Source organism: Coregonus lavaretus, assembly GCF_964263955.1.
Source record: "Coregonus lavaretus genome assembly, contig: HAP1_SCAFFOLD_254, whole genome shotgun sequence".
Taxonomy (NCBI): domain Eukaryota; kingdom Metazoa; phylum Chordata; class Actinopteri; order Salmoniformes; family Salmonidae; genus Coregonus; species Coregonus lavaretus.
The window spans coordinates 194,141-220,904 of NW_028157650.1; the positions used below are offsets into that span (position 1 = coordinate 194,141).

The 26,764-nt window shown below is 43.1% G+C and overlaps 1 protein-coding gene and 1 long non-coding RNA gene across 2 annotated transcripts in view; both read right to left on the minus strand.

The window, feature by feature from the left end:
* LOC311125132 (NLR family CARD domain-containing protein 3-like) overlaps positions 1–26,764 on the minus strand; it is a gene marked incomplete at its 3' end in the record, with an annotated part of 273,187 nt that overhangs the window by 68,604 nt on the left and 177,819 nt on the right. The gene's annotated exons all lie outside the window — the stretch shown is intronic.
* Positions 2,898–3,609, minus strand: LOC311125123. Its single transcript, XR_014612843.1, has 3 exons — positions 3,582–3,609; positions 3,297–3,381; positions 2,898–2,973 (listed from the first exon to the last, which is right to left on the minus strand). It is a non-coding gene; the product is annotated as an uncharacterized lncRNA (long non-coding RNA).

Here is a 26,764-nt window from a genome sequence, read left to right on the forward strand (position 1 = left end):
TTCAATGTGATAAAAACAACTTGTTCCTTACTTTTTATTTTGTTTTTAGAAACCACTTTTCAGACCTTGTTTTTCCATTACCACATTTAAATGTACCCCTTGATTTCTGTTGAAATATTTAGTGTTTGTGTGTGTATCTTGTTGCCTAGTTTCCAGCAGAAGGGATCCAGGTGGGTATCTGAAGTTCAATTGATCCTGATTGTTTACAGGTTTGATGCCAGGAACAACTAGTGAAGATTTCGACACACAAGAGCTTTCATTGGTTCTATGGTTGATTCAACTAGATATGTATTCTGTTCCTCATTATATATCCATCTGTGGTTGGTTCAGCTAGATATGTATTCTGTACCTCATTATAGATCCATCTGTGGTTGGTTCAGCTAGATATGTATTCTGTACCTCATTATAGATCCATCTGTGGTTGGTTCAACTAGATATGTATTCTGTACCTCATTATAGATCCATCTGTGGTTGGTTCAGCTAGATATGTATTCTGTACCTCATTATAGATCCATCTGTGGTTGGTTCAGCTAGATATGTATTCTGTACCTCATTATATACCCATCTGTGGTTGGTTCAGCTAGATATGTATTCTGTACCTCATTATAGATCCATCTGTGGTTGGTTCAGCTAGATATGTATTCTGTACCTCATTATAGATCCATCTGTCAGCATCGTAAACAATGTCACGTCTAGAGTGTAACACACACACACACTAATCTGTAGGAATGTCACACACACACACTTTATGGAACCACGACTGTCTCACAAAAGTTCCTCTGCATTACAGCCCCCCCTTGTGGTCTGGATCAGTACTGCAGATATGTCATTCAGGATAGTTTGGAATGAATGAATGAATTATTATTTCAAGGGTTTTTATTCATCTAAACATTTATTTTTATTTTTTTTGCTGCAAAATTGTCTTTGTACAGAAAGGGCACACGTACAAGACACACATAACTAGTATTGTTAAAATAATTTAATAACACATCACTAACAACCAGGCTATACAGTAGAAGACTGGCTGAGACAAAGCACTATTTTCATTTCAGAATCCTAGTAGTCAATACAGTACTTGTATTTGGCGTATCACAAAGATTTAAAACAGTAATGGTCATTAGTTCATTAACATAATTAGAATTAGTTGGATCCTAAACATATCCCCATTTTCCTTCATCAAGAGAACTGTTGTTTATGAATTAACTTTGTCTGAAGGAGTTGACTAGCCTGATGGCCAGTCTGTTCTTGCTTTCTTGCCAACTCCTTATGGAATTGTCATGTTTGACTTGACAATGACAAGCTAGGAGTTGGAACTACTCTATAGTAAAGCAAAATAAACATTTAAAAGGTTTTTAAAATGTTGGTTTTTTCCCTAAACGCTGATATCACAGCTTTATCTCTTTGGCACAGAGGAGAAAATATATATATATTTTTAAAAGCACTCTAACAATGAACTGAGCTCAACAAAGCAACTCAACCCCAGTATGTACTAAAGGTGCTCTAACAATGAACTGAGCTCAACAAAGCAACTCAACCCCACTATGTACTAAAGGTGCTCTAACAATGAACTGAGCTCAACAAAGCAACTCAACCCCACTATGTACTAAAGGTGCTTTAACAATGAACTGAGCTCAACAAAGCAACTCAACCCCACTATGTACTGAAGGTGCTCTAACAATGAACTGAGCTCAACAAAGCAACTCAACCCCACTATGTACTAAAGGTGCTCTAACAATGAACTGAGCTCAACAAAGCAACTCAACCCCACTATGTACTAAAGGTGCTCTAACAATGAACTGAGCTCAACAAAGCAACTCAACCCCACTATGTACTAAAGGTGCTTTAACAATGAACTGAGCTCAACAAAGCAACTCAACCCCACTATGTACTAAAGGTGCTCTAACAATGAACTGAGCTCAACAAAGCAACTCAACCCCACTATGTACTAAAGGTGCTCTAACAATGAACTGAGCTCAACAAAGCAACTCAACCCCACTATGTACTAAAGGTGCTCTAACAATGAACTGAGCTCAACAAAGCAACTCAACCCCACTATGTACTAAAGGTGCTCTAACAATGAACTGAGCTCAACAAAGCAACTCTCTAGGTCTAGTATGTGGTCCTATTAGTTTCCTGATTCAGACCTGTTCAAACCAACTCTTAGTTTCCTGATTCAGATCTGTTTAAACCAACTCTTAGTTTCCTGACTCAGATCTGTTTAAACCAACTCTTAGTTTCCTGATTCAGATCTGTTGAAACCAACTCTTAGTGTCCTATATCAGATCTGTTGAAACCAACTCTTAGTGTCCTATATCAGATCTGTTGAAACCAACTCTTCTGACTCATTGTCATGCCCTGTATATCTAAAGGAGTTGGCTAAAGCACACACAGATCTGGGACCAGACTAATGTATCCGTGGGTTGCCAGTTAGACTGTTTGTCTGGTTTCTGGTCTGTGGTCAGCAGTGGTGGCTGGTGGCATGGAGGACAGGCTCTTAATAATGTCTGGAATAAAATGAATGGAATGGTATCAAACGCATCAAACACATACGTACAATTCCATTCACTTAATTCCAGCCCTTATTATGAGCCGTTCATCCTCCCCTTACCAGCCTCCTCTGGTGGTCAGTAGACACAGCATGGTTGGGGTCAATTCCATTTCAATTTCAATCAATTCAGAAGGTAAACCTCATTAAGAAGCATTGAAGAGAATTGTAACGTTAGTGTACTTCCTGAATTGACTCCAACCCTGGGGCAAAGTGCTGTGTTCTTGTGGTGGTGGTGGTGTGAGGCCTTAACCTCAGCCTCCCTCCCTCTCTCATTCCCTCTTCCTCAGTACCATGTAGATGAGACCACTGACCAGACACAGAGGGAAGGACACCCAGGCCAGGACGTAGGCAAAGCCCAACGCAGCATCCACCTCCCCATCCGGACACATCACAGTGTAGATTATTGAGCCACACATCACAAAGACCTGGAGAGAGGGGGAGGAAGAGAGAGGAAGGGGGAGGAAAGGAGAGAGAGACAGAGAGACAGAGAGAGAGAGAGAGAGAGAGAGAGAGAGACAGAGAGAGAGAGACAGAGACAGAGAGACAGAGACAGAGAGAGAGACAGAGAGAGACACACGTGCCTTGGTAAAATATATATTAAAATATATCCGGCTATAAACTGAAGTAAATAAAGTAAATAAGTTATGCAAGAGACTAAATGCTTTCTCATTAACACATTAATTAATGATTGACAGATCAACTTTACTTGAGGTAAACAAAAACAAATGTACATAACAGGACCTCATACACTGAATATGGAGGCCAGGTCTGTTTGATGACTCTGGGAAGACTGACCACTGAGAATCTCTGACTCTGATCTCTCCTGTTGGTTTCTGTGGACAAAACATCCAAGGATTGCACACACACACAAACACATACTAAAATGAGGGAATTTTGTGTTTTAGGACTATGAAAATGGAAAAAATAATTAGCCTATGGATTATGAAAACAACAAAAATAAATGGTAAAATGGGAGAGGAGAAATGACTAGTGTTGTTTAACTCACTGACCGTGACCCATGAGTTCTTCTTACCTTTGTTCAGTAGAAAAGTCTCCCTCTCTCTAGGTTGAACCATAGACCGGTCACTCTTTATGGACACACAGATGGGTACAGGGGAGGCTGGTCTCTCCTGCTTGATTGGAGTTCAACACAACAGAGACAAACATTAAGTCTCTCATCTACTCTGAGCTCAGATGGGGAAACATAAGAAGAGTTTAATTCCAAAATGCTATTTAACCATTTTCAGAAATCCTGGTAAATTACATTTTTTTGTTTAAAGAAATTATTAAAGATATTTGTGGGTTTTTTCACCATCTAATCATGGCATGGGATTGTTTCATGACAGAAATGTATTTGTTTAAAATCTATCACTTGATGGTTTGATTTCAGATAGACAAATAATCTATTATTTGTCTATCTGATGCTAATCTAATGCTATATATCTGCCTCACTCTCAGAGAAATAAGTAGTACTGCTAGGTTTTACATCGTCAAATGTAACAAACTCATGTAACGACATAAAAAATCTGTACAAATGATACATTTGTGACATCAATATTTTAAAAAAATGTTTGAAAAATAATTATATACAGTCCAATTTTACGAGATTTTAATCTCCAGGCCATCAGACTAGCTGGCCTCCGCCCAGTACACTGCCCTGAACTTAGTCACTGTTTCTAGCTGGCTATCACCCTGTACACTGCCCTGAACTTAGTCACTGTTTCTAGCTGGCCTCCGCCCAGTACACTGCCCTGAACTTAGTCACTGTTTCTAGCTGGCTATCACCCTGTACACTGCCCTGAACTTAGTCACTGTTTCTAGCTGGCCTCCGCCCAGTACACTGCCCTGAACTTAGTCACTGTTTCTAGCTGGCCTCCGCCCAGTACACTGCCCTGAACTTAGTCACTGTTTCTAGCTGGCCTCCGCCCAGTACACTGCCCTGAACTTAGTCACTGTTTCTAGCTGGCTATCACCCAGTACTCTACCCTGCACCTTAGTGACTGCTGCCCTATGTACCTAGTCATTGAACACTGTTCACTTTAATAGTGTTTACATACTGCTTACCCTCTTTATATGTATATACTGTATTCTAGTCAAGGCATTGTTTTTTCCTGATATTTCTTAATTTCTTATTTTTATTTTGGGGATTTGTGGGTATTGTTTTTCAAATATGTGTATGCGACCAATACAATTTGATAGATTTTTGGTATAAAACATTTACCTTTAACATTTTAGTAATTTAGCAGTTGCTCTTATCCAGGGCCCGGCTTCCGCTGTCACTTTATACACAGAAGATCTCCGCTAAGCATAGAATCACATGATCTATCCGTATCTGTATCTGTGACTTCCAATAACTTCAGAACAAAGTTGACTACAAATACATAGTTGCCAATGTCTTCGCAATCGATACAAAGAAGTGATGTATACAATTATGCTTCAAATGAAAACTGAGATGACTGCATTAAAATATAAACATTAGGCTATAGGCCTATTTCAATCATATTGAAGTACATTTCATGTTCAATTAATTGAGTTCTATTTTGCTACTTGTAGGCTACTGTCTGTAATTTGTCTCAATATACGCTACATGGTCAAAGGTATGTGGACACCCCTTCAAATTAGTGGATTTGGCTATTTCAGCCACACCTGTTGCTGACAGGTGTATAAAATCAAACAGACAGCCATGCAATCTCCATTGAAAACATTGGAAGTAGAATGGCCTTCCTAAAAAGCAAAGTGACTTTCAATGTGGCACCATCATAGGATGCCACCTTTCCAACAAGTCAGTTCATCAAAATTCTGAGACATCACATTTCTGCTCTGCTAGAGCTGCCCCGGTCAACTGTGTGCTGTTATTGTGAAGTGAAAATGTCTAGGAGTAACCGTAAAGTGGTAGGCCACACAAGCTCACAGAACTGGACTGCCGAGTGCTGAAGTGTGTAAAACCGTCTGTCCTCGGTTGCAACGGTCATGGAAATTCAACACAAGGACACTCAAAGTCAATCGTAAATGAATCATTCTTTATTGTCAGCAAGCTGGAGAGGTCACAGTCAAACTTAGATGCATAAAGTGCCGGTCTGAAGTGATGGTCCTTTCATAATGCCTTATACGGTTACACAAAAAACCTACATAAACATGATTCATACGATTGGTTCCTGCATGTGACTGGCACCATCTCCTATCTTAACTTATAGAACATATTCTGGGCATTCTGCCAGATGGTCTTAAGGAAGGGGTCATGACGTCCCCCCCTTATATCTTTACCCAGCACAGGCAGGAACCAATGATTGTTTATGACAGAGTGGACAATATGAACATTTTCAAGGCTGTCCCTCCAGACTATACATTTTTCCTCCACATTCCCCCCTCTTATCACTTCTATGATAATAATTGTTCAAATGTAATGCGTATGACTTAAATCAAAGGAGGTTCTATCAAAATACATTACATAATTTCATTAATGATAATACTATCATCATAATAAATCATAATAAAGGTTATCCTTCTATTAACAGGAGCTAATCTAATTTAATTCATAATCATCATCATAAAGCTCAAATCTACAATAAGGTTATACTTTTATCAACGGGAGTGGATCTATCAAAAATACACACACATACACAAGGGATCTGTAGATTCAGAGGTGAATAAATCTCTCAAGGTTTAACCATTGTTTCCATAGTTACTTACCACAATCGGGTTGTATTAACATTACACATATTAACGTATCACAGCAACTGGTTTGATATATTCACCTCTGAAGATAAATAATATACTTACATTCAGTAATCTTGCTCTGATTTGTCATCCTAAGGGTCCCAGAGATAAAATGTAACATAGTTTTGTTTGATAAAATCCATTTTTATATTGAAATATAGGAACTGGATTCTACAGTTTGAACCCCTGCTGTCTCTGGCTCCACACCCCCCCTGCCCGGCCAACTAGATGTGTGAAAGTTAGTGTATAAGCTAATGATCCATCATTTATGACATTCCTGGGAGTGTGTAAACTTACATTTTGTATCACCATATCATTTTTGTATGTTCTCTATAGTTATGTACTTGAAAATGTATCAATTGACCAATTCGGCACATTTGGGCAGACTTGATACAAAATAGTCCAGTATTGCAATCCTTCACTGGATCAATCTGAAACTTTGCACAAACACTGCTGCCATCTAGCGGCCAAAATCTAAACTGCGCCTAAACTGCAATATTATATTGTGGCCTTTCTCTTGCATTTCAAAGTTGATGGAACAAAACAAAAACAAAAAAACACATGACAGCTGCTGAGATCTTATTAGCCCTGGAGACACTGATAGCCTTATAGCATGTTAATAACACAACATAGCAAACTAAGCAAAAAATGCATGCTGCAGCCCATTGGGCAATTTGGGATCCCCAACTTCCAAACAGGGATTCCAACCAAGTTGCAAGTGTCCACTCTGGTTTTGGGGAATTATTCTCAGCAACAGTGGCAATGTTTTCTGGAAGATCAGTCACATTAGAAGAGTGATCTGGGAGTACAAAAGTACAACATACATCATCAATGACTGCACAAGTGCCCCCTTGACCTGCCAGAATATAGTCAAGAGCCTCTCTGTTTTGCAGAGCTAACTTAAGCAATTCTTTTAGTTCCCCATTCAATTGTTCCAGGGCATTTCTAGTAGCGTTGCCAAATTTCTCTATGTGTCTAGAGAGGTCACGCATTTGGTCTTGGGCACATGCAACTCCATACCCAGAGAAAAACACCCCAAAGAACCTGGAGGCTGGTGCCTGAGTGTGAGTGACGTCAGCTAGAGACCTCTTATCTCTCCTCATTCCAGGAAGTTTGTAGTCTCTAAACAGAGCCTTCAGATCCTTTTCATTATCTGGAACGGTTCTCATAGCTGTCACCAAAAACCCAATAGTACAAGTACCTCCCCAGTTCGATGGAAGGCTATAGTAAGCCATCTTACCACATAGCCAATAGGTGCCATTCGGGGCTCCTTTCAGAGTTGTGCTATGTTTGTCAACCCACATTTTAAACGGTTCCTTATCGGCCTGACCATTCTCCTGTATCACTGTTAAATTGCAAGCATTTGATCCATTAAGATTCATAGTACAATTACATTTCAATTCACCCAAATCGTGATCTCCATATCCTCTAATACACCAAGGGGCAGTCATCACCCCAGCCACTGAAATGGGCGGGAGTAAGACATTACCAGGCCTCAGGTAATAGGATACATTGGGTTGATTATATACCTTAACATTGCTGGTCATAGTATAAAAAGGAATTTTTCCTGCCAATGCTATAGTAAAGTTCACCCCTATTGGGACTCCTATAAGGGGCAAGCCTGCCCCTACCTTAACCGGACCCATCCCACACACCCAACAGTCCTTTTCTTTTGATGTCAGGTCGGCAACCATTTCTGCTCTAGAAAATAACAAATTGTCCTTATGGTTGTGAGGGCCCAGCAGGGTTCTCCTTCTGTCATTACCATCTACTTCTGGGCCACTACTCCAGGCCTGCATTGGCCTTTTTGGCTCAGGACTCCTTCTGTCATTACCATCTACTTCTGGGCCACTACTCCGGGACTGCGTTGGCCCCTTTGGCTCGGGACTCTTCTCATCCTCTGTCAGATCTCCAACAAGAGGACAACCTACAGTTCTTATTAGCACTACTGTGCTAATACAGAGGAGGGCCACACTGCACCACCAGAACTGGCCAGGCCCCATCTTCTTCTGGATCAGGAACTCGTCTGCAGTGCGACAGGTGGGTCCAGGTATCTCTCTCAGCAACCTTCACCGCAGTGGGGGGTGGTCAGAAGAACTTGGTACGGGCCTCTACACAGGGGTCCTTCCAACTATTTCTCCTGAAGTCTTTCACCACCATGAAATCACCTGGGTTCAAACAGTGTTCAGCTCCATCTGCTAGATTTAGCAAAGACACCTTCAGACCGGGGGAAAAGAGTCTTAAGAACACTTTTAAGGGTGACACAACACTCAACCAAGCCTTCCTCCATTTCTTCCAGGGACAACCTGTTCTGGGAAAAAGGTGTATTTGTCATCCGCATGGGACGGCCAGTCAGCACCTCATGTGGAGAGAGACCAGTGACTGTAGGGGATCAGCCTCTCATCGTAATCAGTGACAATGGAAGCACGTTCACCCATGTCAGGCTTGTTTCACCAATTCATTTGGTTAATTTAGTTTTCAAAGATTGGTTCGTCCTTTCGACTACACCCCCAGATTGGGGATGATAGGCACAATGTGTTCTCAAATCAATCTGCAAAGCCTCTGGCAGGGATTGAACAATCTCATTCACAAACTGGCGACCATTGTCAGAATACATTTTTGATGGCAGTCCCCACCTAGGTATGATCTCTCTCTCGCTGTGGCTCTCCTGCAAGGGAAAGTTTCAATCCATTTAGAAAACATGTCAACAGTCACCAAACAATACTTATTCCCCTCACAAGGGGTCAACTCAATGAACTCCATCATTAATTGCTCAAAAGGTCCTTCATGCCTTGGATGGGATGCGGGAGATACTGAAATGCCACGTCCAACATTGTTAGTCATACAAATCAAGCATGTCTTACTGAAATTTCCTGCAAACACAGTAAAACCTAATGTACCCCAATATTTATTTACAAGATCCACCATCCCTCCTTTTGACACATGGTCTTGACCATGTGACAATGTTGTGAGGAACTGGAATGTACAATGGGGCATGGCAGGTCTGCTCCACACATCAAGCCATACACACGAGGTGTCCTTATGACAGCACCCCGCCCACTTGAGTTTCTGAAAGCATCAGCCATGGCCTGTAAAGCAATTATATCATTAACAGAGAAAGGGTTGGTGGGAGCTGGAAATGCTGCCATCTGTCGGAAGGGGGAAACAGAAGAAGAAGCAGACAATTTAGCAGCACAGTCAGCCTTGGCATTCCCCAGAGAAATGTTATCCATAGAGGGAGTATGGGCCTGACACTTCATCACCGAGATTGACGAGGGGAGTTGAACAGCCTCCAACAGAGAGGACACAAGTTTCATCAGTCCAGACCACAACTTCACTCACCTCCATCTTTCTCCTATAAATAAAATCCTGGGGAAAGGTCAAACTTTCTTCAGAGGGAATTCCAGATGCTCCAACCGTGTGTATTGTTTTCGTTGAGGGGAGAACAGATAGGGCAGACATTTTCAACACTGAGACCATGGCCCCCAGTGTCCACCAAAAATTCAATTTTATAATTATTAACTAAAATGTCAATAAGGGGGTTTTGGGTTGACAAGGTGGTCCATTTTAACATTTGACAGGTTTCTTTTGGTTCTTCATCAATGTTTTCTTCATTAGTTTCTTATTCTGTTTAAACCTCATCCTATGTTTGGTAGCCCCCTCGTCTTCCAAATGGGTTGTCCACCTGTACGCCAACAGCTGGGGAAGGCCAATCGTTTTGTTGTTCTCCTCCTTCAGGACAGTTTCTTGAGAAATGCCCTAACTTCCCACAGTTGTATCAGCTCCAGTCTCTCCTTCCGTCAGCTCCAGCAGGGGCCCCTCGGCCTCTACCTCTGCCTCTTCGGTTTCCACGGTTACCACCATTTCTTCAACGTCCTCTTCCTCCTCCAGAGTAGTACATCAGCTGTGCCTTCTTCAGTGTCTTTCCGTCCTTAGTTTCATTTTCATTCAACTGTCTTTCTTCATGGGTTATATATGGCTTTACTTCAGACAGTGGTTTAGTTCCCCATGCAAAACAAGTTGTTGTTACAGCCGTCTTAAAATCTTGTCTCAGGCCGGTTACCACAGCATGGCACAATAGGCTGTTGTAGGAGTCTTGGTCAGGCGTCAGGCCTGAATGTTGGAGGAATACTGGCTCCATTCTTTCCATGTAGTCACTCAATGTTTCACCAGTTCCCTGTTTAGTGGAATGGATTTTCTGCCAGTCTGTGTGTTTAGGGAAAGCAGCCTTAATAGCGGTAAACACTGCATCCAGCCGCTAGTACATCACGGTTCCACATGTGTTTATAGTCCTTCCATTTCCATTTCAAGCAGCAGCAGAGTATTTCTTCAGTTTCTCTGGTAGTGGGGTTGTACATGGAGATATTTGCTCTTAGCTATTCTTTGAACTTTACAGCATCTTTTGCTGGGTCAGTAACATCACCCACTATTTATTAAATTTCGTCAACATCCCACGGTCTCTCCATTTCCAACATGCCACCACCACTGGGGAAGCGTATTATCAGACACTTTTTCTCCTTTTTCCTATTTCTTCAGTTTTTGTCCTGGCTGCTTGCTTTATTTTCTTCTTTGTCTTGTCTACTTTCTTCACTGACGTCATTGTTCCTGCATGCGCTCCTTCCTTTGCCTCTTGTTTTTCTACGGCTCGTCCACAGGCCCAACCCCAAGTGGGTTTGAGGGGTGGGAGGTCACTGGTGGAGGATTTGGCAGTGGTGGATACCAGGGGGGCCCAAAGTTAAGGATTCCCCTCGGAGAAGAAGGGCCAGACAGGCTTCTTCTTCTTCTTCTTCTTCTTCTTCTTCTTCTTCTTCTTCTTCTTCTTCTTCTTCTTCTTCTTCTTCTTCTTCTTCTTCTTCTTCTTCTTCTTCTTCTTCTTCTTCTTCTTCTTCTTCTTCTTCTTCTTCTTCTTCTTCTTCTTCTTCTTCTTCTTCTTCATCCTCCTCTTCTTCTCTGGTAATACCACTTGTTTTACCATCAGTCCTCTTACAGATTTATCTTTTGCATTTTCTGCTTCCATTTACCATTTTCTGAAATCGTCCCACTTCACTTTCACTTTGTTCAGCAGAGTAAAATCTCTGAGCTGGTTCAAAAAACCATTGTTATTAACGTTGCACTTGAAAACGCTCATAATCTAACGCCTGCCTCAGACCACTCGTAGAAAGACTAAGTGAGTTGTGAATCGTTAGAAACTTTTTTTGTCCTCCTGCATCACTTAAAACACAGAAGATCTCCCCTAAAAATGGAATCACATATTTCTCTCTGTGATGCCGATAAATTCAGAACTCAGTTCACTACAAATACAAAGTTGCAAATGTCTTTGCAATTGATACAAACAAGTGATGTATAAAATGATGCTTCAAATGAAAACCGAGATAACTGCATTAAAATATAAACAGTAGGCTATAGTCCTATTTCAATCAAATTGAAATACATTTCATGTTCAATCAATTGAGTTCTATTTTTCTACTTATAGGCTAATCTTTCATTTGTCAATATATTTCATGATGTGTAGCCTAACATGTGCGCAATGAAGTGCCAAATCTGTGATTTAGAATAAACTACCTCAATATTTGCAGCTGTAGGTGCTAATATCTCTTTAGGAGCTGATCCGTCATCAGTATTGTGAACTAATTATAATTATAAGGAAAGATTTTAATGGAGAAAGCTGATCCGAGAGCAGCGCTCCCCTTCTTTCAATCCTATCAGTATCGATACATGCTCCACCGGACGTGATACCTTGTCATGCTGCTGATCCAGTTTCTGCTGGTCTGCCTGCGGATATGGAACTCTGACCTGTTCACCGGACGTGCGACCTTGTCCTGAACCTGCTGTTTCGACCCTCTCTCTCTCTCCCTCTACCACACCTGCTGTCTCGACCTCTGAATGCTCGGCTATGATGAGCGAACTGACATTTACTCCTGAGGTGCTGACGTGTTGCACCCTCTTTAACCACAGTGATTATTATTTGACCCTGCTAGTCATCTATTAACATTTTAAAATCTTGAAAAACTATCTGAACCATATCCTCTTATAATCTCCCCCCAGCACAGCCAGAAGAGGACTGGCCACCCCTCAGAGCCTGGTTCCTCTCTAGGTTTCTTCATAGGTTCCTGCCTTTCTAGGGAGTTTTTCCTAGCCACCATGCTTCTACATCTGCATTGCTTGCTCTTTGGGGTTTTAGACTGGGTTTCTATATAAGCACTTTGTGACAACTGCTGATGTAAAAAATGTATTCTGGGAACTCATTTGAAGCAGACCAGGCCAGGGTTTGGGGTTTGAGAAGTCAATGAGAGGTAAAAATGACTTCCTCAGTTGTTAATATTGAAAATGTTCTGTCTTAAGTTGTTTATTGAACTGACACATTTTCATGTTAGTCAAAAACAACGATTTGACGGCCTGCACATGTGCAGTTCAACAAAACACGACCATTAGACCCAATGACGTATTTCTGCGCATGAGCTTCAAATCACATCAAATTGTATTTCTCACATGCGCCGAAAACAACAGTGGTACACTTTACCGTGAAATGCTTACTTACGAGTCCTTTCCCAACAATGCAGAGTTAAAAAGTCACAAATATTAGCTAAATAAAAAAAGGAAATAGTAACATAATAAAATAACAATAATGAGCCTATAAGGAGTACCGAGTCAATGTGCAGGGTACCAGGTAGTTGAGGTAATAATGAGGCTATAATGAGTACTGAGTCAATGTGCAGGGGTACCAGGTAGTTGAGGTAATAATGAGGCTATAAGGAGTACCAGTACTGAGTCAATGTGCAGGGGTACCAGGTAGTTGAGGTAGTTGAAGTAATAATGAGGCTATAAGGAGTACCAGTACTGAGTCAATGTGCAGGGGTACCAGGTAGTTGAAGTAATAACTAGACTATATACAAGGAGTACCAGTACTGAGTCAATGTGCAGGGGTACCAGGTAGTTGAGGTAATAATGAGGCTATAAGGAGTACCAGTACTGAGTCAATGTGCAGGGGTACCAGGTAGTTGAGGTAGTTGAGGTAATATATACATGTAGGTAGGGGTGAAAGTGACAAGGCAATCAGGATAGAGATTATATCTCCTCATCCAGGGAGTGCACACACACTCACTGACAGACACACACACACACACACACACACACACACACACACACACACACACACACACACACACACACACACAGGGAGGGAATGTTGTGTTTGTTTAATATTGTTTCAGGACTATGAAAATGGAAAAAAATGATTAGCCTATGGATTATGAAAATAACAAAAATAAATGGTAAAATGGGAGAGGAGAAATGACTACAGACAGTGTTGTTTAACTCACTGACCATAACCCATGAGTTCTTCTTACCTTTGTTCAGTAGAAAAGTCTCCCTCTCTAAACTCTATAGGACGATTCATAGACCAGTCACTCTTCATGGACACAGAGCTGGGTACAGGGGAGGCTGGTCTCTCCTGCTTGATTGGGCTTCAACACAACAGAGGCAAACATTACGTCTCTCATCTACTCTGAGCTCAGATGGGGAAACAAGAGTTTCATTCCAAAATGCTTTATATCCATTTTCAGAAATGTTGGTAAATTAATGTTTTTTTTTTGCAAAATGCTATATATCTGCCTCACTCTCAGAGAAATAGGTAGTACTGCTAGGTTTTACACAGTAATAATATATCTGCCTCACTCTCAGAGAAAAAGTAGTACTGCTAGGTTTTACACAGTAATGATATATACCTGCCTCACTCTCAGAGAAATAAGTAGTACTGCTAGGTTTTACACAGTCAAATGTGACCGACTGGCTCGATTCGGTCTTATTTAGCAACATTTGAAATGGTGTTTTTTACATTGGATAAAAGTAGAGACTCAGCTAGAAAAAGGTATATCATACACTACAGTTGAGGAACAATGGGAAAGTAATTCTGCTTTGAAAGATGATAAACTTGTAACCTCACTTTTGAGAAAATGGCGTTTGAAAGTTTTGGTACACCTACTGGAAAGCTCTTCTTTATCTACAGTGATATTACTTTGGCAGATAATGTCACCCATCTAAATAAATAGTATATATATGAATATATAGTTAACTAAATGTATGGTGTTTTTGGTTTATGTCATTTTCATTGTTTGTTATGCTATAAATGGTTATGTTATGGTTGTAAGTGGTAAAATGAACTAGAAAATGTCATATTTTGAAATTCTGAGTAATTACTACTTTAGTAAGGATATTCTTTATTCAGTACTACTGCAGTTGCTAAATAATTCCAATAGATGGTAGCATAAGACCACAAATGACATTTCAGAAGGTTAGTTTAGTTTTCTCCCTGGATACACCACCACTCCCCCTCACAGGAAAAGAGGAACGACTGAAAAAGCATTTAACACATTACTGTGAAATAATATAATGATGATTCATGTTTATTTTTACCTGTTTTTATGCTCATGTTTTGAAATTATACTTCATTACTATAACAATTATCAATAAGCCTGAACATTAATTTAGTCAACTCTGGTCGAGAAAAACGTATTTTCCTAGTACATTCATTTTCAGATTCATCAAACAGCAGCGAGCACTCTGCCTTCTAGCACAAGCGAGGGGCATGTTGAGGTACATTTGCTAACCGGGAGGGTTGCATGATGTAATTTATTGGCAGGCTGGAAGACGCACTCTTGTCTTATCTATTCCGAGGTTGTTTAATCACAAAATTAGATATTTAAAAAATGCATTTATACTAGGGTTGAGGTTGGAGCATCTGACTAGTGATTATTTACCAGGGGTTCAACACCAGCTATAGTCACTATTTAATTGCTCTTCCAAAAGCATCACAGGCCTAAAACGAGATATATAGATAACTAAAGTAATGAGTGACCATTTTAGAAAATCATGGGTCATATAGTATTTGGTTGCATGCTATTTTATGTCAATCATATTTCTGCTTGTAGCCTGTAACTGATGCTTCGTGGTCTTATGCTGCCATCTATTGGAAATATTTATCAATTAAAAGTTATTAATTCACGTACAGACGTTGGTGAGGCAAATGAGAAATAAAGTGTATTAGATCAGTCTCAAACCTGCCCCACGCCAATTGCTGGACTTTCACACAGAGGTTACTAGGTCACCCAATTCAAAACACATTTGAAAAATAAAACAAATGTGTCTGTCACGGTTACGGCCGAGGCTGCTCCTCCTCCTGGTTCGGGCAGGCTTCGGCGGTTGTCGTCCCCGGAGTACTAGCTGCCACCGATCTATGTTTCATGTTCGTTTGGTTTGGTCTTGATGATGTACACCTGTGTCTAGTTAGTCCTCGTTAGTGATCTATTTAGTTCTCGTTGTGTGTGTCTGTGTTTGTGTGTGATTGCGCTTCTGTTTCGTGTTGGAGCTACATTTTCCCTCCAGTGTTTTGGAGAGGTTATTTTGCACAGGTTTGTGCGCCGTTTGTTTTGTCGCCTGTGTGCGCCGTGTATTCGCCTTCGGGCTTATTGTGCTTTTGTCTTTTATGAATATTGCACTAAAGCCTTTGGACTGAGCCTCTGCGTCCTGCACATGATTCTTACACCACACCCACCTTCAGCACCCCTTGACAGAATCACACACCTTACATGGAATCAGCAGGATCGGCAGTGACGCCTGTGTCGCTCGAGGAGCATCTCCGTGGGCAAGAGGGCCAGATAAGACTACTGGAGACCGCTCTACAGGAGGTAATCAACACCTTGCACCGATGGGAGGCCAGCAAGGTACCTACACCTCCACCTACCCTGCCCATCCCATCGGTCGGTCCACCAGTCCCAGGTTCGGAACCCAGGGGGATTCGGCTCTCGCTCCCGAGGGCGTATGACGGAACAGCTGCCGGGTGTCAGGGGTTCCTCCTGCAGGTGGAGCTCTACCTGGCCACTGTACACCCGGTGCCCTCGGGATACGAGAGCGTTTCCGCCCTCATCTCCTGTCTCACGGGCAAGGCGTTGGAGTGGGCTAACGCCGAGTGGAGGAAGATGGACGCCCACGCCATCACCTACGCCGAGTTCTCCCGCCGCTTCAAGGCCGTGTTCGACCATCCACCTGAGGGCAAAGCGGCGGGGGAGCGTCTAGTCCATTTGAGACAGGGGAGGAGGAGCGCTCAGGTGTTCGCTCTAGAGTACCGGACTCTAGCGGCGGATGCAGGGTGGAATGAACGGGCTCTCATCGACCATTTTCGATGTAGCCTACGAGAGGACGTTCAACGTGAGTTGGCCTGCAGGGATACCCATCTTACCTTCGACCAGTTGGTCGATATGTCCATCCGTCTGGACACCCTGCTGGCCACCCGTGGACGTGCCGAGGGGAGTCCGTCCATTCCGCCCTCCGGCACCTCCGAGCCGAGCCCTATGGAGCTCGGGGGTGCCGGCGCTAGAGAACGGAGGAGGAGGAGCCCGAGGGGGCCTGTCTCCTGCACCAAGTGCGGTCGTGGAGGGCACACTGCGGCCAGGTGCTGGGGAGGGTTCTCCGGGGGAGAAGACAACAGGCCAAGCACTGGGGGGGCCTCCCAGGTGAGTAGACGTCCCACTTACCCAGAGCTTTCTGTTGCGCACTTTTGTGTACCTGTTTGTTTTCCACAGGTTGCACCTCATTCCCAGCATAAGGCGCTAGTAGATTCAGGCGCAGCTGGGAATTTTGTTGATCGGAAGTTTTGTTTTGAGTTAGGGATCCCTCTCCTACCTGTTGACAAACCTTTTCCCGTTCATGCCTTAGATAGCCGCCCGTTGGGGTCGGGGTTGATCAGGGAGATCACAGCGCCACTTCGGATGTGTGCGCAGGGGGGTCATGAGGAGACTATACAGCTGTATCTGATCGACTCTTCTGCGTACCCAGTGGTGCTGGGGATTCCCTGGTTAAGCACTCATAACCCTGCTATTTCGTGGCAACAGAGGGCTCTCGATGGGTGGTCTGCTCAGTGCGAGGGGCGATGTCTGGGTGTTTCCGTGGGGGCGACTTCGGTGGAAAGTCCAAACCAAGTGCCCGCACTGCACATTCCGCCTGAATATGGGGATTTAGCTCTCGTGTTTAGAAAAACTAGGGGGCGACGCAGTTGCCTCCTCATAGACAGGGGGATTGTGCGATTGATCTCCAGGCAGGGGCAGCGCTCCCACGGAGCCATGTGTATCCTTTGTCTCAAGAGGAGAGAAAAGCTATGGAGACTTACATAGCCGAATCTTTGAGACAGGGATACATTCGGCCCTCCACTTCTCCCGCCTCCTCGAGCTTCTTTTTTGTGAAAAAATAAGATGGAGGGTTGCGCCCGTGCATTGATTACCGTGGGCTCAATCAGATTACTGTGAAATACAGTTATCCACTCCCTCTGATTGCGACCATGACTGAGTCATTGCATGGAGCGCGGTTTTTCACAAAACTGGATCTCAGGAGCGCGTATAACTTGGTGCGCATTAGGGAGGGTGACGAATGGAAGACAGCGTTTAGTACCACGTCAGGTCATTTCGAATTTATCTCGTCATGCCATATGGGTTGATGAATGCTCCATCAGTCTTCCAATCCTTCGTAGATGACATTTTCCGGGATATGCAGGGACAAGGGGTGGTCGTGTACATTGATGACATTCTGGTGTACTCGTCTACCCGAGCCGAGCATATAACCCTGGTGCGTCGTGTATTGAGGAGGCTGTTGGAGCACGACCTACAGTGCCCTCCACTATTATTGGCACCCCTGTTTAAGATGTGGTCGAGGACTTCCAAAAATTCTCATTTTTTTTTAAACAACATAGAACCCAAACGCAAAAAAAGAGAAAAATCCAACCTTTTATTTAAGTACATTACTTTGGTGGTAAAAAAAAATCACACATTTAGAAAAAGAAAAACTTGAAATCATGTGTCACCTGCAGTGGTCAGCCGATGCGGACAGGGCCTTTAGGAGACTGAAGGACCTGTTTACGTCGGCTCCGGTGCTGGCGCATCCGGATCCCGCATTACCCTTTCAGGTTGAGGTAGACGCGTCTGAGGCAGGTATAGGGGCCGTTCTCTCTCAACGGTCCGGCACGCCACCTAAACTCCGCCCCTGTGCTTTTTACTCAAAGAAGCTCAGCCCGGCGGAGCGTAACTATGACTTTGGGGACAGGGAGCTGTTAGCTGTAGTTCAAGCCCTTAAAGTGTGGAGGCATTGGCTTGAGGGGGCTCAACACCCTTTCCTCATTTTGACTGACCATCGGAACCTGGAGTACATCCGGGCAGCGAGGAGACTGAACCCTCGCCAGGCTCGATGGAGTATGTTTCTCACCAGGTTCGTATTTAAAATCACGTACATCCCTGGGTCCCAGAATGGTAAGGCAGATGCACTGTCCCGGCGGTATGACACGGAGGAGAGGTCCGTTGAGCCTACTCCCATACTACCGGAGTCTTGCCTTGTGGCACGGGTGGTGTGGGAGGTCGATGCCGAGATCGAGCGAGCGTTGCGTACCGACCCCAGCCCTCCACAATGTCCTGAGGGTCGGAGGTACGTTCCGCTCGAGATTCGGGATCGACTCATCTACTGGGCTCACACGTCACCCTCCTCTGGACATCCGGGTATTGGCCGGACAGTGCATTGCCTTAGCACTAAATACTGGTGGCCTACTTTGGCTAGGGATGTGAGGGTTTACGTCTCCTCCTGCTCGGTGTGCGCCCAGTGTAAGGCGACCCAACATCTGCCCAGGGGTAAGTTACAGCCCCTACCCGTTCCAAAACGACCATGGTCCCACCTCTCGGTGGATTTTGTAACAGACCTTCCCCTCTCTCAGGGGAATACTACCATCCTGGTCGTTGTGGACCGGTTCTCTAAGGCCTGTCGTCTTCTCCCTATGTCGGGTCTTCCTACTGCCCTACAGACCGCTGAGGCCCTATTTACCCACGTCTTCCGGCATTACGGGGTCCCCGAGGATATAGTGTCTGATCGAGGCCCCCAGTTTACCTCCCGTGTGTGGAGAGCGTTTGGGGGTCTCGGTTAGCCTTACCTCGGGGTACCACCCGGAGAGTAACGGGCAGGTAGAACGTGTCAACCAGGATGTGGGTAGGTTTCTGAGGTCGTATTGCCAGGACCGGCCTGAGGAGTGGGCGCGTTACATTCCCTGGACCGAGATGGCCCAGAACTCTCTCCGCCACTCCGCTACCAACCTAACCCCTTTCCAATGTGTATTAGGTTACCAGCCGGTTCTGGCACCGTGGCAGCAGAGCCAGATCGAGGCCCCTGCGGTGGATGATTGGATGAGGCGCTCGGAAGAGACGTGGAACGCTGCCCACGTTCACCTGCAGCGGGCCGTCCGTCGTCACAAGGCGAGCGCCGATCTCCACCGCAGTGAGGGGCCGGTGTACGCACCCGGAGATCGAGTCTGGCTCTCTACCAGAAACCTACCCCGCCGCCTGCCCTGCCGGAAGCTGGGTCGGCGGTTTGTGGGGCCCTTTAAAGTCCTGAGAAGATTGAACGAGGTGTGTTATAGGTTACATCTACCTGTTGAATATAAGAATATTAACCCCTCGTTCCATGTGTCTCTTCTCAGGCCGGTGGTAGCTGGTCCACTCCAGGACAATGAGATAGGAGAGACTCCTCCGGCCCCATTGGACATCGAGGGGGCTCCGGCGTACACCGTTCGGTCCATCTTGGACTCCAGACGCTGGATGGGGGGTCTCCAGTATCTCGTGGAGTGGGAGGGGTACGGCCCGGAGGAGCGGTGCTGGGTGCCGCGGAGGGACATCCTAGACCCATCTCTCCTGTCGGAGTTCCACCGGGACCATCCCGCGCGCCCTGCTCCGCGTCCTCCTGGTCGTCCCCGAGGCCGGGGTCGGCGCACGGCTGGAGCCGCGCGTCAAGGGGGGGGGTACTGTCACGGTTTCGGCCGAGGCTGCTCCTCCTCCTGGTTCGGGCAGGCTTCGGTGGTCGTCGTCCCCGGAGTACTAGCTGCCACCGATCTATGTTTCATGTTCGTTTGGTTTGGTCTTGATGATGTACACCTGTGTCTAGTTAGTCCTCGTTAGTGTTCTATTTAGTTCTCGTTGTGTGTGTCTGTGTTTGTGTGTGATTGCGCTTCTGTTTCGTGTTGGAGCTACATTTTCCCTCCAGTGTTTTGGAGAGGTTATTTTGCACAGGTTTGTGCGCCGTTTGTTTTGTCGCCTGTGTGCGCCGTGTATTCGCCTTCGGGCTTATTGTGCTTTTGTCTTTTATGAATATTGCACTAAAGCCTTTGGACGGAGCCTCTGCGTCCTGCGCATGATTCTTACACCACACCCACCTTCAGCACACCTTGACAGTGTCTTATTTATCAAGTGTTCTGTCTTGCAATTATACATATAATAAAATAACAACAAAATAATCAAAACGCTATTTAATACTATAATTGTATTTACTAAGATCATATTATTACTAAAATAGTTTCTAAAAGTGTTCTAGGCTACCCTACCCTAGAATTAGGGGTTAGGGTAACGGCTAAAATAGGTTATAAGTAGGGTAAGAGTTTCTCTATAGCACTTTGTGATATCTGCTGGTGTAAAAAGGGCTTTATAAATACATTTGATTGATTGTTAGGTTTAGGGTTTTTATGGCAAAAAACTGTATGGGTTTATAGCACTCTTGCTCCTCCTTGTGGCCGTATGTGGGTACTACATAACTCATTCATGACACTTGCTAGGCTCATAATCTGAGGTAGCAACTGTGTCTGATCTACAAATCCATTAGCTAGACCACCCGATTAGACAACAATCACCCCATTATACCCATTTGGTTTGCAACTCAGTGAACCTGCGCAGCATTCGCTCAATTTGATGCCTACGAACAAAGATTTAGATGCATATCAAATTACCCAGCAGCCATTTAGAAACAACAAGTCGTCCAAAAAATGGTTATTTCTTAATTAAAAAATGTCTTCTGGCTGTTTAAATCGGCCACATCTTGAAAAAGAGGACAGGGACATGCGTTTTGTTTAGATTGTACACTTTTTTCTTAAAACAAATATGGTTAACCATGACCAGAAATTGTTTTATGTTTTTTGGCTATCCGCCAGCCATTGCCTCTTAAACTGTGTCTCACCTCACTATAGGTGACCACAACATGTACTCAGTGTGCACGCTCACCAAGTAGCCGAAACCTTGTTAATAATAAGTTACCTGAGGTAAACCTACAGGGTTAACGCTCACCAAGTAGCCGTAACCTTGTTAATAATAAGTTACCTGAGGTAAACCTACAGGGTTAACGCTCACCAAGTAGCCCTAACCTTGTTAATAATAAGATACCTGAGGTAAACCTACAGGGTCAACACAGGCAGGTCTCATTGATAACAATAGTGAAGCTGGCATTGTGACGCAGAACAATGGGCTGGGAATAGAACGTTCTGAAGGCGAGTCGGTGTCACAGAGCTCAATAGAACTAATAGGAGCTGGTAGGGTGAAAAATGCCCAAACATAAGGCTCGTTTTTTCGCGATTACTTCAAAACCAGGGACAGAAGGTAATATTATGAAACTGGGCTCCATGGCGGATGCAATTAACTAATTTTATCAGAAATAAACGTTGTAAAAAATGTCACTTGAGGTGCCCCGAAAATAATATTCAAAAGTTCAGTCCTTGGACACAGAGGGGTTAAACACTAAAGTTACCATCTATCTAGTGAAGAGAGGAGAACCGGACAGAGGGAGGGTAGGAAGCCAGCATCCGTCAACGAGAGAGGGAGAAGCCCTCCATGTTATTTAACAGGTGGAAGAAACAACCAGGGAGCTTCATCGGTCCACAAGAAATGCAGACAGCCGGTGATGATGTAGTGGTAGCTAGGGTCACTAGGATGCTGCTGGTAGAGTAGCTAGCTTAGCTAGCTGTACCGACTAGCTTGGATAGCTAGCAGGTCGTTCATCTGTCCCTCGAGGATGATGACGAATCCGGTGAACCACAAGATGAAACAAGGATAGCGAGTGAAAAGGATCTGGCTACACTCATACTGTCACTGACCATTACGCAAAAAAAGCAAATTGAACAATAAACTTCGGTGTCTGAACACTGTATCGAACTCCGTCGTTATTCCCCAAGATCACCTCAGACCACTCTGCGCGTAACTGGACAATATGCTTGGCGCCAAATCGTACGTGGACGCGGACAGTTCTGTACGGGGACGCGGACAGTTCCAGAACGCGGACATGAGCACTGCAACACAATAAACTAAAAGCAGTCTTTAAAGTCGGGTACATTAGTAATATTCTTTTTTTATTATGTCAAACAAAAGAAAATCGTTTTTTAAAACAAGATTTTGATATCTGGGCACGTATCCAAAAACCGTCTCAGAGTAGAAAAATTGGTCCTCTCTCTCTCCAGACAGACTCATTTAATACTGGGTCGTTACAATATTTTGAGATCTGGGCCCATATCCAAAAAGCGTCTCAGCGTAGAAAATGTGTCGTTTAAGTGCTGAGAATAAAGCCGTTTTAGTCCTACTCTTATGGGTATAAATTAAAGCTATGCATGAAGCGTCTTTATTCATAAGTGTCCCACCTAGTTGGCAGATATTTTGGACACCTCATGAGCTGTACTAACCAGTTAAGAGGTACCAGCAGGTGTCTTGATAATAGAAACATGCAGCGAGTCAGTGGTTCCTGTGCAACATGTAATTGCTTTGGAGCAGTGGTGACCTGTCATTCAGGGCAGAGCCCCACCTGTTTAGCAGATGCTCTTACCCAGAGCGATTTACAGTAAGTGCATTCATCTTAAGATAGCTAGGTGAGACAACCAGATAATACAGTCAAATATACAGGATACGAACATTCAATTTCAGCTAAACAATGGATATATAGCGTTTTGCAATAAAAATAATAATAATGATATACATCTAAAATCTATTAATTAAACATCTGAGAACAGTAATATTGAAGGTACCCATAATCAACCATTTCTGATTAAAAAACTCATGTGAAAAATTGTGGAAATTTAGGAAATAAACTCTTAATAATTCTTAAACAAAATTGTCATCTCACCTCTTAGCTTTGGTGTCATGTTCCCCAGAGAGACTCATTTTAGAGGCAGGGCCCCCCTCCTCTCTCTCCCCAGAGAGACTCATTTTAGACCACTGACCCCTAAACAGAGATCCAACATGTTGGTTGTAGTTAACACAGTAATTCTTGAATGTGAATTGTTATCATTTATTAATTATCTCTTACAAAACATTTACTAACAGACATATCGAAACAGTCAGGTGATTTAATGCAATCACATGAATAAGTAGTTGTGACATCTCTTCACCATGGCCATGTCACACACTTATTTGTATTCATTAAAAGTCGGCCATTTATTATTTTTGAATCTGTTCTTTTTTAATCGTATCTGAGAATGTAGACAGAAGGGCTAAAACAGGCTTGATTGATCGGGGGGGGGGGGGGATCAGTGATCTATACAGAATGTTTTTTTGCAACAATTAAGTGATTTTATATTATTTAAAGCAGGCTAGGTTATAATGTATAACAGTTTTTTTGTTGTTGTGTAAAGCAGATCAAGGTCTATACCTCAGCAAGTGGCGACCCGTCATTCAGGGTAGGTGGCCTTTCCTGTTTTGCATGTTATTTTGGCATTAATACGTGTCACATATCAGTTTGCAAAAAATACAAAAGTATATATATATCATTGAGTTAATATAGCCGCAAACAAACATGGTCTCTTTTTTGTTTTCTTGAGTAAGGCAGCTCCAAAATGCAGGTGTTTCAGCCTAGCTCAGTGCTTTCTGTGGTGGTGGGGCAAGCCAGAAGAAAATACGGAGCGCTGCGCCGTGATTGGCTCAGTGTTCTGTCACTCATGGGGACACTACGTCACTGCCAAGTCTAAGGGTAGAGCTAGAAAATACAAGCCCCTTGGGTGCTGCCACAGAGTCACAGATAAAATGACGTCAAATCACATTATATCTACAGTAGCTTTGATTGGACTGATCATGTCAACATCATACTTTCAAAATCTTAGCTAGCAGTCATCATCATGAATCAAAGCGACAATCTACAGGCAAATCCTTTTTACTCCTTGTCATATGAAGAGAAATAATGAAGAGAAATGATAGGACAGCTGTTGGGACTCTGCTGTTGGGACTCTGCTGTTGGGACTCTGCTGTTGGGACTCTGCTGTTGGGACTCTCTGTGATCATAGCTCAAACCTACTCTGACTATTGAATGTCTGACGTCGACCTAACCTTATAATAGTTTGTAGTTTAGCCTAGACCTACAAGAGTCTGCCCGTCTTTCCTACATATCAACACATTTATCCTACTTCTAATGTTACAGAGAAATATGTGCCACAGTTTCAACAGCCATTGTGTAACTGCGTAGGCTACACACTTACTTTCACGTTCATATGAGGAAATCACATAACTTTTTACAGTCGCTGGTGCAGCCGCCTGTTCTCTTGCAGATGAAGTAGCTTTTATAGGCAACTCATTCAACCAGCCTAAACAACAGTAAATAAAAGATGTCAAATGGTCAAAAGTCAATCCTGATATAGCCATGTACATCAAAGAGAGGTGTATTGCTACAGACGTAGGATCTTAATTTGATCACCCCCCACTGCAGAATAACTTTCCCTCAACGCAGTAAATGTAAAACTTGTAGTGTATTTGAGGTTTTAAAAGGCTTCTGAAGTTTGTAATTTCCACTTAGAAATGGCAGACTTGAGTTTCCCTTACTAAAAATGTATCAACCGCTACAAAAATGTCCATTAATTATAATTCACATTTCCTGTTGCTGCAGGAACATTTTCCTGCTGTAGCAAACTGGCTCAAATTAAGATCCTACATATGTACATGCAAATGTACTTGGCGAATAAAGGTGATTCTGATTCTGCAATGGTTGAGTCTCTAGATTCCCTTGCTGCTCTGGGGAAATAATGAAATGGAAATCATGGGCGATTTAAACTGGGACTGGTTTTCTCCAAACTTTGAGACCATGTCATTTGTTATATTTCACCCAATTGATAAAGGAAGCTAGAAGGCTGAACACAGAAGACATCTTTAAATCAACACTTACTGATATTATCCTAAAATCCTTTCACTCATATTGTTGTGTCTCTTTGTTCAACGGACGTCGGGTAGCCTGTGATATTAATATTGTAGCAAACAGCGGGGCAGGGCAGTGAACCCAGGTCGCTGGCCAAAACTAGGTTAACCCTATTGCTGTGATGGGAATTGTAACCTGTCTCACACTGCCCCCTATAAAAGCAAGTCTCGTGCTTCGACTACTCAGACCCCTCACACATCCGGGCCGTGCAATCTGATGGCCTCACAGACACCATACAAATTCTGACACCAATGTAGCAAACAGCGGGGCAGGGAAGTGAACCCAGGTTGCAAAAAAAAGGCAAACAACCTACGCATCGCGCCATTGGCGCCAATTGGGTTACTTGGTTGGAATTGCATCATAGTACATGGGAATAATGATGCATTTTATTTAGTAAAGTGGTTTCTTGCATCAAACACAACAACATTTTCAGTCACCTCCTCCTTGTGTGACGGACAAGTAGATAAACAGGTTCATGTCAAGCTCTGCATGTTTTTTGGAATGTCTTATGGAATGTAGGCTTACATTGAACACCACACATTGGCTGCTACTGTAGGCTGAATGATAGAACAGCTATTTCCACGTTAAATGTTATTGGATGCCTTGTTTACATTATGATCAAATAGCCTACTTGGTCTCTGTTAAAACTGTAACTTAAAGTGGGTACAGCCTCAGTGTTCACAGTAAACTCACGCCGGAAGTTGCACAGATCGCTACACTATAGTAGAACTATGATACAATTACATTTATCATACGAAATGTGAAATGTAGAACTAGGATGAATGAATATTGATGTATTGAATTCACAGGAGGTTGGTGGCACCTTAATTGGGGAGGACGGGCTTGTGGTAATGGCTGGAGCGGAATAGGTGGAATGGTATCATTAATATGAGCCGTCCTCCCCTCAGCAACCTGCACTGATTGAATTTGACTTGCCCACGTCCAGTTAGCGCCATTTTGTATGATTAAACTGTCAAGTCATTATACATTTTCCGTTCTGAGAGCACCTTCCTGATGACTGGCACTCTGTACATTCCTATGGATGAGGCCTGAGCTGGAATGTGAAGATAACTGAAGCTAGCTAACTTTAGAAAACCAGTATATCTAGCTAGCTAGTAGGCCAATTATAACACTCTGTCTACCAAAAATATAAACTATATTAATACACATAACAATATCATCAACTGTATTAATACACATAACAATATCATCAACTATATGAATACACATAACAATATCATCAACTATATTAATACACATAACAATATCATCAACTATATTAATACACATAACAATATCATCAACTATATGAATACACATAACAATATCATCAACTATATTAATACACATAACAATATCATCAAACTATATTAATACACATAACAATATCATCAACTATATTAATACACATAACAATATCATCAAACTATATTAATACACATAACAATATCATCAACTATATTAATACAGATAACAATATCATCAACTATATTA